The following is a 12868-nucleotide window of genomic DNA, read 5'->3' on the forward strand; positions in this document are numbered from 1 at the left end:
GGGAGTGAGAAGGTTAACTTTCACTGCATACAATGTTGCCTTGTGATGGTGAGGTGTATGTGACAATAAAGCCTTCGAATCTTGAATTTGTATTGTTGTCGAATCTTGAATCTATCTATATTGTGAAGTTATATTTTGGAGTAGCTTTTGTCTTGCCAAGGTAACCCTCTGCAGTGTATTCGGTGGTGTTGGTGTGCTGTGCTCCTGCATTATAGTAGTATAACAGGCTAACAGCACTCTCTGCTATGATGGGCCTCAAGCTTAGAGAATGAAATGCAGCCAATGATAGTACATGGGTCAGTCTCTATATGCAAAGCAGCTGTACTAAGCTCACCAAACTCTGCAGTTTGTTGCACTGTTGAATTGCCACCAATAGCTCTTGTTTTAAGATAAGAAAGATAAGAAACCAGAATCACAAAACCAGCAAACAACTGATTCCAGCATTGATGTGACAGACATTTAGCGCTGTCTTAATATGGAATGTATACTGATTGCATGATATGTACATTTATGATATGAATGTAGAATACAAAATGAAAACTAACAGTATGATCAGAAAATGTGCCAACAAAGCATTGTCCATGTTGAAAAAAATACATGTGACATGTGTATATTGACATATGACATAGAAAACTGAAATATTGGCAAAAGTGCAAAAAAAAAAAGCTAGTGCAGTATATGAAGTTATTATCCAAACTCTATGCACAAAATACAAATGTAAAGTAGAACTATAGTGTGATGTAAATTTATGGCATATCATGGGAAGCCATGGCCTAATGGTTAGTGAAGCAGTTTTTGGACCAAAAGAATAGCTGACCAGCAGGAATAGCTGAAGTGCCCTTCCTGCTGCTCTGGGCATGTTTCTCTGGATAAGAGTGTCTGCTAAATACTGTTAATGTACGGTAACATACCAGTGAGTGTACAGTCTTAAACTTGCATGAATGCAAGTATAATGCATAGCAGCAATTGATTTCTGAAAAAAAGAGGTGCCCATGAAGTCTTATGCAGTTGGTGAAAGCTGTTGTTAATGAGCGCTGATAATGTGGCTATTATTCTTTTTTTTGTATCCACCTCCTCAAGAGAGTCTAGTGGGCAGCCCAGGACAGAGATATTTTTCCTGATCAGCATCCTGTCCAGTTTTCTTTTGTTAGTAGCAGCAATGCTACTGCCCAAGCAGACAACTCCAAAAAAAATAAATAATAATAATAATAATGGGTGGAACGGTGGTGTAGTGGTTAGCGCTGTCGCCTCACAGCAAGAAGGTCCGGGTTCGAGCCCCGTGGCTGGCGAGGGCCTTTCTGTGCAGAGTTTGCATGTTCTCCCCGTGTCCGCGTGGGTTTCCTCCGGGTGCTCCGGTTTCCCCCACAGTCCAAAGACATGCAGGTTAGGTTAACTGGCGACTCTAAATTGACCGTAGGTGTGAATGTGAGTGTGAATGGTTGTCTGTGTCTATGTGTCAGCCCTGTGATGACCTGGCGACTTGTCCAGGGTGTACCCCGCCTTTCGCCCGTAGTCAGCTGGGATAGGCTCCAGCTTGCCTGCGACCCTGTAGAAGGATAAAGCGGCTAGAGATAATGAGATGAGATGAGATGAGATGAGATGAGCATCCTGTCCAGTTTTCTTTTGTTAGTAGCAGCAATGCTACTGCCCAAGCAGACAACTCCAAAAAAAATAAATAATAATAATAATGGGTGGAACGGTGGTGTAGTGGTTAGCGCTGTCGCCTCACAGCAAGAAGGTCCGGGTTCGAGCCCCGTGGCTGGCGAGGGCCTTTCTGTGCAGAGTTTGCATGTTCTCCCCGTGTCTGCGTGGGTTTCCTCTGGGTGCTCCGGTTTCCCCCACAGTCCAAAGACATGCAGGTTAGGTTAACTGGTGACTCTAAATTGACTGTAGGTGTGAATGTGAGTGTGAATGGTTGTCTGTGTCTATGTGTCAGCCCTGTGATGACCTGGCGACTTGTTCAGGGTGTACCCCGCCTTTCACCTGTAGTCAGCTGGGATAGGCTCCAGCTTGCCTGTGACCCTGTAGAACAGGATAAAGCGGCTAGAGATAATGAGATAATGAGATGAGATAATAAAAACCAGAAAGAAAAGAGAGAAAAATGGCTGAGGCCAAAGAATTGTAAAATGTACACTACAGATTCCAAAGGATCTCAGCCTCCTCAATAGGTAGTGTCAACTTTGGCCCTTTCTGTATATGGCATCAGTGTTTTTGGACCAGCCTGGTTTATTGTTAAGAGTAATTCTCAGGTATTTATATGATTTGACAAATTCACCTAGCACTCCATGAGTGATGGCAGGAGTGGAAGGAAGATGATTCGACCTTTTGAAAGTCCATTACAAGGTCCTTGTTTGTACTCATGTTCAGCTGAAGATAGTTTTGTTTGGCACTGTTTCATTAAATCCACCACTAGTGTCCAGGATCCTCCTTCCTGTCCAGCAGTAATACACCCGATGATGGCAGAGTCATCTAAGAACTTCTGCAGGTGACAGCAAATGAGTTATATCTGAACTATGATACATAGACAGTGCATAGAAAAAGATTGAGAACAGTCCCCATGAAGCACCTATGCTGCACATCATCCTCTTGGACATGCAATCCTGATGCTTCACATAATGGTGAGATAGTCCAGGATCCTCCACATGATGAAGTGGTCCACCATAGTTCTTGTCATTTTATCACACAGCAGTGATGACACCATGGTGTTGAAAACAGTGAAGTTGGAGAACATGACCCTCACAGTGCTTCCTGTCTTCTCCAACTGAGAGAGGGTTCTGTGCAGCAAATAGATGACTGCATCATCCACCTCAGTGTGTGGCTGGTAGGTGAAATGAAGCAGGTCAATTACTGGTCTAGCAGAGGTCTAAGGTGGGCGTGAATAAGCCTTTTCAGGGTCTTCATCAAATGTGATGTTAATGCCACTGGTCTGTAGTTATTGGAACCTTTAGGGTATGCGGTATCCAGGGCATCTTCCACAGGACCAGGATTCTCTCTAGGGTCAGGTAGAAAAATGGGTTGCACAGCTACACATAGTTGGTCTGCACATGCCTTAAGCACCGTGTAACTGATGTCATCTGGTCCAGTGGCCTTTATCACACTGATTCTTCAGTTCCCTACTCAACTGGTCAGTTGTGGAGGACAGCAGAGAGGAAGCAGAGGACAGTAATTCAATTTCAGGAGGCAGGGGAGTGGGAGGAGAAGGGGGAAGAGTCAAACATACTGAAAACAGGATCAGGTCTTTGCCTCAAACCACCCCACCCACCCCCAACCTGTTTATCACTGGATGTGTCCAAATACATTACTCATGTCCTACCATACTTTAGTCACAATCTCATGCAAATATCTGAGCTTCCTCTTCAGCTTTTTCTGCATTCATCGTAGTTCCTCTTTGTCCTTAAATCTAATGGCTGTCTTTTATGCCATTCAGGAGATCATTCAGTTACCGTAAAGGAGTGACCTAGGGATTGTTGTTGGGAACAAGAACAACACACTTTTAGAGGGCACAGTGTTCTCCAAACAGAAATTAATACAATCAGTGATGCAGTGTGGAAGGCTGTTGAAGTTCTTCCCATGTGGCTTACAGAGTGCTGCCCAGTCAGTTGTCTCAAAATCTCACAAGCAAACTGTTGATCTCCTCACTGTTTTTGTGGTCACCAGTTGCTGCTGTGAAGCAGAGGCCTGTACAGTGGCCAGAGGTGGAAGTAGTAATGAGCTGTATGTATATTTGATATGTATGTTTAACATTTACATGATACATGCCTAGTTTCCTGGGGGTTTTTTTTTCGTTTTTTTTTTTTTAATCTTATGTAGCAGACCACATACTAGATAATGCACGTCAGAAAGACATGGTTGGGGGTGTCGTGGCTCAGGTGGATAAGGCGCCATACCATAAATCCAGGGACCTGGGTTCGATTCTGGCCTGAAGTCATTTCCTGGTCTCTCTCTCTCTCTGCTCATTTCCTGTCTCTACACTGTCCTATCCAATAAAGGTGCAAAAAAAATCTTTAAAAGAAAGACATGGTTGAAATATTTGATAAAGAAGAGGGCCTGAGGTGGCTGGGTCAGTGTTTGGCCCATGCCTTTTGCCAGCTTCTCTTCTATCTGTTCCAATGCAGTAAAAGTACTTATTCTACCTCTATATACATCAGAGGAAATGCTATAAAGCAAATATGCCTTAAGAATGAAATGCACATTTCTGGGTATCAAAATAATCACTATAATGATCAGTAAGCAGTAAAACAACCCGAACTTTAAAACAAATTATAATTTGCTTTTCAAACAGCATAAATTATCTTGTGTTTCTAAGGAAACTGGCTGGTAGGTTGCTCCAGGCTTCATGAAAAACTTAGCCAGTCCTGCTGTTTTCACAGGTAAATCCCAAGCCTTGATAAGGGCTTTAAATAGAAACATGATCTGGTACTTATGGTCCATGACTTAAATCCAATGTAATTTCTGTTAGTTTGGATTTTTCTATATATAAGGCAAAATATATTAAAAATTTTAATTTATCAGCATTGTTTCTTCTGTAGCATATACAGTATGCTATTTTTGTTCATCAGGTTCATCTTTATTTATAGTGGTCCCAATGAGCAGTGCTGAAACAATGCATTAAAATAACATTCAATATAAATTCAATATAACTGTATTAATAATAATAATAATAATAATAATAATAATAATAATAATAATAATACTCAAAAGTGACAGTGATACCCATCGTGATTGATGCACTTGGAATCATCTCAAAGAATGCAAAAACCTTGCATGGGAAGTTAGGTCTGCTTGACATTATTGGAAGTGCACAGGTGTTGGCTATCCTTGGAACAGCTCATGTGTTGCAGAAAGTGTTGTGTACTTGGGAAGTAGCCAAGACATGACTTAGAAGACCCAGTAGAACATCAAAGAACTGGACAGAATCGCATAATAATAATAATAATATAACCTGTGAGGTGTTTTTTCATCTTGGCACTAACTAATCAAGTTGTCAACAACCACTAAATTAAAGTTAGGTATTTTATGAATAATAAGTGTTATTGAGCCTAGTGAATATCTCATGTCTATAAGTACTCCATAAATAAATACTGAGATGGACAAAACAACAGAAGCTTTGCATGTTGATATGATGGCTTAATTGAGACCTTTTTGACTAATCTAATAAAAACCTTCCGTACTTAAAATAATTGACCTTTAGACGATGGATTAGATTAGGTTATTGAATAAATTGGATCAAATTCCTGGCATGATTTGACTAAATCAGATAAAACATTCCAGATGGTAGGGTTCTAGGCTGAGAAAATCAGAGACCATCAACCTATAGGCTGATGCTTATGTTATTTTAATATTGTTGATGTTAAATTGGTATATTGGTTAGACATGCCCTCATCATCCAGGCCAAATTCAATATTTCCGGTTTCCAGTGGATCTGCTTTAGCACCCTCTGTTGGACCCTTAGAAATTACTGGTATATTGTTTTCTTCTCTTTCTCATCCTTCTCACTCCTACTGTGTGTGTTATCTATTCTGGGCAGATACATCTCAGTAATAAAATGTGTGGGCTGGAGCAGGTCTCAGCAAGAAAGAAATAGGATAATGTGTGCCTGAACATTGCTATGTACATTCAGTCACAGAGGGATGAGCCACACACTTCACACTCTCTTCTTCCTCTCTCTCTCTCTCTCTCTCACTCACACACACACACACACATATATATATATATATATATATATATATATATATATATATATATATATATATATATACGGTATGTATGTGTGTGTGTGTGTGTGTGTCTACAGTCTACATTGTCTACAAGTTGACAGTAATTCAAACAAGCACTCTACAACTGTGGTGAGCAGAAAAGCATCTCAGAATGCATAAAACATCAAACCTTGAGGTGGCTGGGCTATAACAGCAAAAGACCACATCAGGTTCAACTCCTGTCAGTCAAGCACAAGAACGTGAGTCTATTATGGGCACAGACTCACCAAAAATGGACATATTAGACAAATTATATGGGGATATTTGGTCCCTACCAAAGCATAAAAACATGCCTATACACAGCTTGCCCTTCCCTCTCAATAACACTTAACCACTTCTTACATCCTCAAACACATTTCTACAGACACTCAAAGTACTGTAAGCATGGGAACAACCGAATCCTGAGTAATACCTCTCTAGAGATCATTGCGTAGTGCATGAACATCAGCCAGAGAGGAAGAGTGCTGCAGTTCTGATCAGAGATAAAAGAGATATGAATGTAATGTGAGGCCAGAGGTTCACTGTGATCTGAGAGCTGATGCTGTTTATTAGTTTGGTTCTCAGCCCCTGAGGTGATTAAGCACAGAGTGCAATGAGGCTATGGTGATTAGCAGAACTGGCTACAGTGTGTGGGATTTCAGTGAAACACCGGTAGGCTCGGCTGTTATCGACCTACTATGCAGTTCCTGCTTATAAGGAACTTAGTACATCTACCCACAGGCTTTCATACATGCTGACACAGACAGAAGACTCAACTCTTCTATGGGCTTAATGATCAGACTTATTACAGTTGTCTTTATTTTGCTAGCGTCATCATTTGCAAATGCAAACAAATGGCAAAGGTTAGAATATATATATATATATATATATATATATATATATATATATATATATATATATATACTGTATATATATGGGGCCGTCTCAGAAACTGGTCTCTCATTTGGGACATTATGGTCAAAAAATACATTTTCTAATTTTACTATTTTTCTTTGCATTTACCTAACACTCAATGTTTCTTTTGTCATGTTTAATAAAAATAAAGATAGCATCTGGCCTCCACTGTAGAAATTTGTTTTGATTACAATTCAAATGTTTTTGTAAAATTGATTTCCATATAAAATAACTCGGGGTGGCACAGTGGTGTAGTGGTTAGCGCTGTCGCCTCACAGCAAGAAGGTCCAGGTTCGAGCCCCGTGGCCGGCGAGGGCCTTTCTGTGCGGAGTTTGCATGTTCTCCCTGTGTCCGCGTGGGTTTCCTCCGGGTGCTCCAGTTTTCCCCACAGTCCAAAGACATGCAGGTTAGGTTAACTGGTGACTCTAAATTGACCGTAGGTGTGAATGGTTGTCTGTGTCTATGTGTCAGCCCTGTGATGACCTGGCGACTTGTCCAGGGTGTACCCCGCCTTTCGCCCGTAGTCAGCTGGGATAGGCTCCAGCTTGCCTGCGACCCTGTAGAAGGATAAAGCAGCGAGAGATAATGAGATGAGATAAAATAACTCCATCATGAAGAATTAAAGGCCCTCCTTCACAGATGAGTGAAAATATTGAATAAATTTCCTCTTTTTGATTGCTTGGGTTAAAAATGCCAAGTTATGATGACTGAATTGATTATTCACTTAAATATGAATAATATGATACATTTTGGGGATTTGATATGGCGAAATAGGACACAATGGAAAAATCAAGAACAAACCGGAAGGATGAGAATAACAGCGGTGGTAAAAGAACAGCGACTGTACCCGCTGAAGGTTGCGCGGGTCTCTGCTGCCGTGCGCGAGCAACGGGACCGCACCGGACGGAGCGCGAGGCGGGGGCGGGGCAAAATGACTGGCCGTAGATTCTATCAAAAGTTCAATCTAAATTGACCATGGTTGCAAAATATTGGCCAAAAATACGCAAACACTACGAAATATGAAAGTAAGATGAAAAAGAAACATTCTATTGCCTTATACTGCAAGACTAAAACAAAAAAACTGTCAAAACTCACCTTTTCAGTGATAACGTCTGAACAGATCACCCGCGTAACAGAAAGACCGCAAATGGAAACACGATCAACTTCTAACTGCTGGAGTGGAAAATTCCATTCTACACATGCAAATTGTTAATGTGTGTCCTTCCCCGCACACAAATAACACGCTACGGTAAAAAATAGACCACAACTCATTTTATAGCTCAGAAATTCATACAAGACCAGCTACCATCGTAACATATTCTGTAAGAAACATATTCTATACCTAACTTTCAGCATTCGTTTTAAAAAACAAAATCGCTGATTTATAACTAAATGTTTATATGGTGTAGTGATTTTAAGTTCCTACTTTTGGTGAGGTAGTGACCTTGACCCTGAGGCTTTCCGTTTAGATCAAAACACACGATCGTATTGGTTTTGGGTCTGCGGAAAATGGAGTTACAACGGTGATCAAATATTTTGCATGATGTTTTATTACAGTTATGATTTTTCTGTGAGTGCACCAATCCTTAGGTGTATAAAGTTACAACTTAAAATACAATTAATGATAACTGTAGACTTTTCAGTGGACTACAACCTTTTTAAGGGAATGCGATGTAGTCAACCATTTATCATGTCCCAGATCAAGCCACAATTTTTCCACAAATTTGCAGAATTTTTGCCAAATTCTGAATATTCACATCAAAGATTTAGTTTTATCTGTATTATTTCTTTCATCATTTTATTTCAAATTAAAACCAACACCATCATTCTAAACTGTATAGTTTATTGACCCCCACAGTCCCCAGTTTCTGAGACATATATATATATATATATATATATATATATATATATATATATATATAACCCCGATTCCAAAAAAGTTGGGACAAAGTATAAATTGTAAATTAAAATGGAATGCAATAATTTACAAATCTCAAAAACTGATATTGTATTCACAATAGAACATAGACAACATATCAAATGTCGAAAGTGAGACATTTTGAAATTTCATGCCAAATATTGGCTCATTTGAAATTTCATGACAGCAACACATCTCAAAAAAGTTGGGACAGGGGCAGTAAGAGGCTGGAAAAGTTAAAGGTACAAAAAAGGAACAGCTGGAGGACCAAATTGCAACTCATTAGGTCAATTGGCAATAGGTCATTAACATGACTGGGTATAAAAAGAGCATCTTGGAGTGGCCCCTTGTCAAAATGTTTTTTAGAATTCTATAGAAACTCTATAGAAAATCCTATAGAAACCCCTCTTTCTATACAATCTCTATAGAACGCTACAGAACTAATACTCTATAGAAAATAGTTTCTATAGAAGTTGTATAGAAATAGTATAAATTCTATAGAAGTTGTACTCTATAGAAAACAGCTTCTATAGAATCTCAACAGAATTCTATATAAATAGTAGTCTATAGAAAATGATTTCTATAGAATTGATACAGAGTTCTATAGAAGCTCTACTTTATTAGGGCCAACAGAATTTTATAAATTTCATAATGGTTATTTCCATAAAAACACAATTTGGTGGATTTTAAAGACCCTACAGAAATTCCAGTCTGAGACAAAAGGCCTTGCATCCAAAGAACAACTTTAGTACTTATCTCCAATAAAAATGTTCTTTATTTCATTTACTTTATCTCACATAATAGCACTTCTGATCAACAACTCAATTGATCCAAATGTAAATTACAGTTTAAGACATAATTTAATAAATGTACTTCCAAAATAAATGCTGATATATGCTATACATTAATTTTCAGTCAAGCTCAATGGCATTTGGAAGAAGTGAAACAAACGTCTTTCTTTGTATTTTCATGTAAATATACTTATTTGCTATATCAGATAAATTACATGCTATTAGTGATTTCAGCCTCTCTAATTTGATGCCCCTTAACTTTATATATACCTGTATTTAATTGAAACATTATTCGAGTAGATGTTAATAAAACTAATAAATTTCAATACTTTCAGCAAGAAGCGCTTTTGTCATACTGTACCAGGGTCTGGCATTTTGGAAGTTAAGAGTGATTTGGTAGGATGTCCTGAATTCTATGGCACCTTGCATCCTTATGTTTTCCGCCTTTGATAGCTTTTTCTCAAGATGAATTTGGAGATGAATCTGTCCAATTTTTATAATTTGGTATTCTCTCGTGTTACTGTTATGATTATTTGTTATACGATCCAGTATTCAGGTGGTGGACACAGTTTTAGTTGCTCACTGTATTTTCATGGGTAGGTCATCGAGTATCTATTATGCAGGTGACTTCAATAACTATAGCAATCTCTATAGAAACTGCTATAGTCTCTATAGAAATTGCTGTAGAGATTTTCACAGTACTCTATAAAGAATTCTATAGAAACATCGTTAAATTCTGTTGACTTTCTATAGGAATTATATAAGATTTCTATGTATAATCTCTATAAAATTTCTATTAAAACTCTATAAAATTTCTATTAAACTCTATAAAATTTCTATTAAAACTCGATAAAGTTTCTATAAAAATTCTATAAAATTTCATTTAGAAATTTTATAGAATTTTTATAGATTTTTTTCTATAGAAATCTATAGAAAATTTTACCAAGGGGCAGCGGCTCTCAGAAGTAAAGATGGGAAGAGGATCACCAATCCCCCTAATTCTGCGCCGACAAATAGTGGAGCAATATCAGAAAGGAGTTCAGCAATGTAAAATTGCAAAGAGTTTCAACATATCATCATCTACAGTGCATAATGTCATCAAAAGATTCAGTGAATCTGGAAGAATCTCTGTGCATAAGGGTCAAGGCCGGAAAACCATACTGGGTGCCCGTGATCTTTGGGCCCTTAGACGGCACTGCATCACATACAGGCATGCTTCTGTATTGGAAATCACAAAATGGGCTCAGGAATATTTCCAGAGAACATTATCTGTGAACACAATTCACCGTGCCATCCACCGTTGCCAGCTAAAACTCTATAGTTCAAAGAAGAAGCCGTATCTAAACATGATCCAGAAGCGCAGACGTCTTCTCTGGGCCAAGGCTCATTTAAAATGGACTGTGGCAAAGTGGAAAACTGTTCTGTGGTCAGACGAATCAAAATTTGAAGTTCTTTATGGAAATCAGGGACGCCGTGTCATTCGGACTAAAGTGGAGAAGGACGACCCAAGTTGTTATCAGCGCTCAGTTCAGAAGCCTGCATCTCTGATGGTATGGGGTTGCATTAGTGCGTGTGGCATGGGCAGCTTACACATCTGGAAAGACACCATCAATGCTGAAAGGTATATCCAGGTTCTAGAGCAACATATGCTCCCATCCAGATGACGTCTCTTTCAGGGAAGACCTTGCATTTTCCAACATGACAATGCCAAACCACATACTGCATCAATTACAGCATCATGGCTGCGTAGAAGAAGGGTCCGGGTACTGAACTGGCCAGCCTGCAGTCCAGATCTTTCACCCATAGAAAACATTTGGCGCATCATAAAACGGAAGATACGACAAAAAAGACCTAAGACAGTTGAGCAACTAGAATCCTACATTAGACAAGAATGGGTTAGCATTCCTATCCCTAAACTTGAGCAACTTGTCTCCTCAGTCCCCAGACGTTTACAGACTGTTGTAAAGAGAAAAGGGCAGAGGTGGAAAGTAACGAATTACATTACTCGCGTTACTGTATTTGAGTAGCTTTTTTGTGTACTTATACTTTTTCAAGTAATTTTTAAAGAGTGTACTTTTTACTTAAGTATGTTTTCTTTTAAGTAGTGTACTTCGGTACATTTTACATCACAACCGTTACTGAGTAAAAAATAAATAAATAAAAATAAAAAAGGCTAAAACGGAGAAGGGGAAATGCGTTCTGGAAATGAATCACGGGAAGGACAGTTGTCGCGCGCGCGAGTCTCACACAGACGATGGCGGACATGCACCGGCGCTTTAAGGGGGGGGGCTTCGGGGGGCTCACGCCCCTGGGCCACAGCCAATCAGGAGCCTTGTAATATTAATAAAATAATAAACTGTCGGAATCGTGGGCCTACATTAATGTATGGATAGAAATAAGGTTAGAAATAAATGAGCGCACAGTAGCCTGCTGTTAGAGACATGGTGGATGTGGTTCGCGAAACGAACACCCACAACTGGACCAGAATAAAATGGAACAAAATGTAACGTCACGCACGAAAGCGCGCCAAAGACTGCAGACTACTGAGACACAAATTTAGAGGCTTTGAAAGATGAAGCGTTCACATGTTAGCGGGGCGCATAAAAGGAAAAAAGAGAGATGCAGGTAATGATAGAATCGTTGCCTAAAGTCACAGACTTTTTTAAAGTAAGGATCACCAATCTGTGCAGAATATCAGCTACTTATCAGTTAGCAGCTAGGCTATGTGCAGCTAGGCTAGATATGCTATGATCTGTCCAACAGTAAAATAAATCAGTTGTGATTTGAATACGTGTCGTGTGATTTGAGTTATAATCCTGTTAGTATAATAGCATATTTCGATGGGGATAATAAAATGTCTAAAACCATGGGCGTCGCCACCATTGAATGTGAAGGGGACATGTCCCCCTCACATTTCATAATTCTTCGTTTGGACCCCCCCACATTTAACATAAAATATGAGTTCACCCAGCGCCGTTTCTATTGCTTCGTGAAAGAATCCATTCCACTCGATCGATAAGAGAATACACATACCACTGAAAATCCACTCTGGGTTTTCCGGGCGCTCCCTACAACAGCTCACCGCGCGCGAGGGAAGTGAATCTCAGCGCGAGCACAGAAATGTTGGTGCAGCTGCTGGAAAGTGGAGGAGGTGACATCAGCCCCATTGCAACCTCACAATGGCTAGCTTTTGCTAAAACCTTATTCTTTTGTTATGTGCCCTCAAAATTAACCCTAGGCCACGTTAAATTGATATTCAACTAAACAGTGAAATAAGCTTAGCCTAATGGGGTATTCTTGGTTGATGATGAATTGTTTGCAGTATTTGCTCCTCCCCAGACACAGTGGACATAAGGACATTCTTTACAAAGCAGCGGAAAGTCAGTCAGAATTTCCCCACAGGACAGGGTTTTTTTTGTCCCAATGGAAATGTTAGTGCAGTTAGCTGGCTAGTCAATGTTAGGAGCTGTATCAGCTAGCTTAACGTTAGCTATCATTTCATTCAAACC

This window comes from Neoarius graeffei, chromosome 1 (assembly GCF_027579695.1).
Source record: "Neoarius graeffei isolate fNeoGra1 chromosome 1, fNeoGra1.pri, whole genome shotgun sequence".
Classification (NCBI taxonomy): domain Eukaryota; kingdom Metazoa; phylum Chordata; class Actinopteri; order Siluriformes; family Ariidae; genus Neoarius; species Neoarius graeffei.